Genomic DNA, 6000 nt, shown 5'->3' with positions numbered 1-6000 from the left:
AACCCTATCATAAATAGTATTAACCCCTAATCTGCCCTCCCTAACATCGCCGACACCTAACTTCAATTATTAACCCCTAATCTGCCGACCGGAGCTCACCGCTATTCTAATAAATGTATTAACCCCTAAAGCTAAGTCTAACCCTAACACTAACACCCCCCTAAATTAAATATAATTTACATCTAACAAAATAAATTAACTCTTATTAAATAAATTATTCCTATTTAAAGCTAAATACTTACCTGTAAAATAAATCCTAATATAGCTACAATATAAATTATATTTATATTATAGCTATTTTAGGATTTATATTTATTTTACAGGTAACTTTGTATTTATTTTAACCAGGTACAATATCTATTAAATAGTTAAGAACTATTTAATAGCTAAAGTAGTTAAAATAATTACAAATTTACCTGTAAAATAAATCCTAACCTAAGTTACAATTACAACTAACACTATACTATCAATAAATTAATTAAATAAACTACCTACAATTACCTACAATTAACCTAACACTACACTATCAATAAATTAATTAAATAAACTACCTACAATTAACCTAACACTACACTATCAATATCCTACAAATAAATACAATTAAATAAACTTGCTAAAGTACAAAAAATAAAAAAGAACTAAGTTACAAAAAATAAAAAAATATCTACAAACATAAGAAAAAAATTACAACAATTTTAATTACACCTACTCTAAGCCCCCTAATAAAACAACAAAGCCCCCCAAAATAAAAAATGCCCTACCCTATTCTAAATTACTAAAGTTAAAAGCTCTTTTACCTTACCAGCCCTGAACAGGGCCCTTTGCGGGGCATGCCCCAAGAAGTTCAGCTCTTTTGCCTGTAAAAAAAATACATACAATACCCCCCCCCAACATTACAACCCACCACCGACATACCCCTAATCTAACCCAAACCCCCCTTAAATAAACCTAACACTAAGCCCCTGAAGATCATCCTACCTTGTCTTCACCTCACCAGGTATCACCGATCCGTCCTGGCTCCAAAATCTTCATCCAACCCAAGCGGGGGTTGGCGATCCATCATCCGGTGCCTGAAGAGGTCCAGAAGAGGCTCCAAAGTCTTCATCCTATCCGGGAAGAAGAGGCGATCCGGACCGGCAACCATCTTGATCCAAGCGGCATCTTCTATCTTCATCCGATGACGACCGGCTCCATCCTGAAGACCTCCACCGCGGACCCATCTTCTTCCGGCGACGTCCAACTGCAGAATGACGGTTCCTTTAAGGGACGTCATCCAAGATGGCGTCCCTCGAATTCCGATTGGCTGATAGGATTATATTAGCCAATCGGAATTAAGGTAGGAATATTCTGATTGGCTGATGGAATCAGCCAATCAGAATCAAGTTCAATCCGATTGGCTGATCCAATCAGCCAATCAGATTGAGCTCGCATTCTATTGGCTGTTCCGATCAGCCAATAGAATGCGAGCTCAATCTGATTGGCTGATTGGATCAGCCAATCGGATTGAACTTGATTCTGATTGGCTGATTCCATCAGCCAATCAGAATATTCCTTCCTTAATTCCGATTGGCTAATATAATCCTATCAGCCAATCGGAATTCGAGGGACGAATAGTGTATTTAAAATGTCTTAAATTCCCATTGTTGCATTTCTTAAAATGCTTAGGGACAGGAAGATTTTGATTTCTAATTTTATCCATGTATTCTATAGAGTTTATATGCTCACAGATTCTATCCCTTACAGGGCGTTCGGATTCCCCCCACATATTGAACCCCACATAAGCATTCATTAGGTACGCTGTATTCACATCAGTGCATCTGAAGGTACCACTAATCTTTTATTCTTTACCTGTAATGTTTGAAATGAAGGATTTTCATTTTTGTGAATGTTGGCAAGCCTTACAATTCAGACAGGGGGAAAAAACCCACTGATTTGTCTCCCCTTTAAATCCACATCACATGATTTAAAATTTTTCTTTTTCTTATTCAGATCAGTTGGAGCTAGCATATTTTTTTAAATGATTACTTTTCTTGTATACAATATGTGGGCGTAAAGGTAAATATAGGCCCAATACCTCATCTGATCTCAAAATTGACCAATGTTTACATACATTTTCTCACTGTTGTATTGAGTAATAAAAGGAACAAATATTTTTTTCTTTTGGTTGATAGGATTTTCTTCTTTAGGTTAATAGCTAACAGTTTACTTCTAGTTGTTTCAAAAGCTTCTTGCTTGGCTTGGTCAATTAAATGTGGACTATACCCTCTTTCTAAAAATATCTTCTCAAGTATTAGAGATTGTGTTAAAAAAATCACTCTCAATTTGACAATTCTTTCTAATTCGTTTAGGGATATTATCTTTCCATATGTCGTGATGGCAACTAGTAGCGTGGATGTAACTGTTTGCATCCAACTCTTTAAAGTTAGTTTTACTTAAAAAAATTCCATTCCTTATGCTGATCTCTAAGTCAAGATTTTTTTTTTATCTCTGCTTATTTCATATGTGAATTTTAGGGGGTTTTCGTTCGTGTTTATTCTTGAAAAAAAACATTCCCAATCTTCGACAGAACCATTCCAAACTATTATATCATCTATTTAGCGTTTGAAAAGGACTAGATTTGCCCCCATATCAACAGAATCTAAAAAGATTTGTTTCCCATAAAGAGATTTGCGTAATTTGGGGCAAATCTGGTGCCACACCGCTAAAAGTTTCCCTCATAATAGAAATAATTATGATTAAGGCTATACCTAATCCCTTCCAAAATGAAATAATTTTGTTCTTGTTTTACCTTATTATCCTGACTAAGAAAAAAGTTTATAGGTTCTAAACCATCCTCATGCCTGATACTAGTATACAAACTAGACACATCACAAGTAGCTAACAATAATCCTTTCCACTGTAATTCCTCAAATAAACGTAAAACATCAGTGGAGTCTTTTAGATAGCTTGGCAAATTCTTCACATCATTTTGTAAATAAAAATCAATATACTCAGACAGATTTTAAGTTATTGATCTTATTCCTGAGACTATCGGTCTGCCAGAGGGGGCCGATATTGATTTGTGAATCTTAGGTAAGCAATATAACAGGGGGATTCGTGGAACTTCTTGTATTAAATATTTACTCTCTTTTTCATTCAAGATATTTTTATCTTTTGCATCTTTCACCAATATTCTTAGTTCTGAGAGAAAACTATCAGTTGGAATTCTAGTTAGAATTTTATATGTACTTGTGTCCTGTAGTAATATATTAACCATACCCAGATATTTACCTTTATCCATAAAGATTACTGCTCTTCCACATTCTCACTGCAGTTTGTACGCTTAACTGATAGTAAGAAGATTGTTCTCAGTGGCGACTCTAGGAAAAATATATAAGGGGGCACATAAGATACCACAGTCAAACTGGGGGGGGGGGGCTAATAATTTTCACCACTAAGTCATACCACGGAAAATAAACTAAATAATATATAAATATGATTCCAAAATACCAGAGTAATGCGGTATGCAATGATACCTTTTTATTGTACTAACCTAATACTTAAAAGAGAAGCTTTAAACAGTGTTCCTTTCTTCCTCAGGTATTGCTTCAGACCTGAGAAAGAGAGGAAAACTCTCAAAAGCTTTTCTTATAGAGATAAACTCTCTCACACACACAGTCACAGATACACACTGTCACACACACAGATATACTTTCACACACACATACACACACACATACAAATACTTACATACACAGTTAGACATACACATACAGTTACACATACATACACAGTTACACACACACACACATTTACATGCACATACAGTTACACACACATACAGTTACACATACACACATACATAAATACACACACACATAAATAATTTAACATACACATACATACACAATTACACCCACACTCACACCCACACAGAAGCATACATTATACATACATACATACATACATACATACACATGCATACATACACAAATACACACACATATATACTGTATATACATTAATACACATAAACACACAAATATGACAGCAAAACAATTACAACAGTCCTTATTTTTTTCAGAAGAAAAAAATATATATAAATGGAAAAGGAAAAAAGTATTACAAATACAACAATAATGCATATTATATCTTCCTTACTTTATAACATAATATGCATGGAAATATATGCATGGGCATACATAGAAACTATACATATATACATATACACACACACACACATACACACTTACATACATATAAACACAAATACATACACACTTACATACATATAAACACAAATACATACACACTTACATACATATAAACACAAATACATACACACTTACATACATATAAACACACATACATATACACACACACATACATACATACATACACACACACATATACATACATACATAGACACACACACGCATACATGCATATACATATACACACACACATACGTACATACATACACACACACATATACATACATACATACATACACACACACGCATACATGCATACACATATACGCTCTACAAATACGTGATAATAATAATAATAATACACACATATACATACATACATACATACACACACACACACATAGTATACATGCATACACATATATACACATATACTCTCTACAAATACCTGATAATAATAATAATACACACATATACATACATACATACATACATACACACACACATATACATACATACACACAGAAAGATGACAACAAAACAATTACAACAGTCTATATTTTTCATAAGATAAAACACAGATATAAATGGAAAAAGAAAACAACTAAGCAAGTATTAAAAATACAAAGAGTAATGCATCTTATGTCTTCCATTATAACATAAGATACCAGGACATATATGCATGGACATAAATAGAAAATAGAAGTCTGTCAAATTAAATATTAGATGTGGGTTAATCTAAATTTGGACTCTAAAAAAAATGACATAAACATTGAATTTATCTCCAATATATTCACCCTTTGTTGGGACAGAAGTTGGATTTAGATATTAAAGGTTCATTATTGTCAATGATCTTTTTTTTTTTAAAGGTAAAGGAATATTCTAGTGAAAACTTAAAACACACATCATAACTAGCATTGACTAATTAAAATTTATAACAAATAAACACGACTATATAAACTATAAAAATGTACTTTTTGCTATTCTACCAAAAAGTACATCTTGCGGTTAGCCTGTGTGTCCCAAAGGATGACCATGGCCTCTATTTATCAAGCTGTCTACTTACCTGCATTCCACGGCCCCAATACGCTCGCCTAAGATCGCCTAACATCGCCGCCGCGGACCTGAATACGTTCGCCAAATTTATCAAGAAAGCTGTCAAAAAGCCATGCACCAAGTAGGGTATGATGAGCAGCAGACTGTTGTTAACTAACAGTCATCGATCTCGCTGCTCTTCGGCTTATTCTCAGCTTTCTTGCTATACTGTCACTAAGCACCCACACTATACTACACTGTTTACCCCTAAACCGCCGCTACCGGAGACCCCGCCGCAACTCTAATAAATGTATTTACCCCTAAACCACCGCTCCTGGACCCCGCCGCCACCTACATTATACCTATTAACCCCTAATTTGCCGCCCCCTATACAGCCGCCACCTACATAAAGTTATTAAACCCTATCCTGCCGATCCCGGACCCCGCCACAACTAAATAAATTGTTTAACCCCTAAACTGCCGCTCCCAGAGCCCACCGCCACCTACATTATATTTATTAACCCCTAATCTGCCCCCCCCTACACCGCTGCCACTATAATAAAGTTATTAACTCCTAAACCTAAGTCTAACCCTAACCCTTACACCCACTAACTTAAATATAATTTAAATACATCTAAATAAAATAACTATAATTAAATAAATTATTTCTATTTAAAACTAAATACTTACCTATAAAATAAACCCTAAGCTAGCTACAATATAACTAATAGTTACATTGTAGCTAGCTTAGGTTTTATTTTTATTTTACAGG

This window comes from Bombina bombina, chromosome 6 (assembly GCF_027579735.1).
Source record: "Bombina bombina isolate aBomBom1 chromosome 6, aBomBom1.pri, whole genome shotgun sequence".
Taxonomy (NCBI): Eukaryota; Metazoa; Chordata; class Amphibia; order Anura; family Bombinatoridae; genus Bombina; species Bombina bombina.
This window is presented reverse-complemented; position numbering follows the sequence as displayed.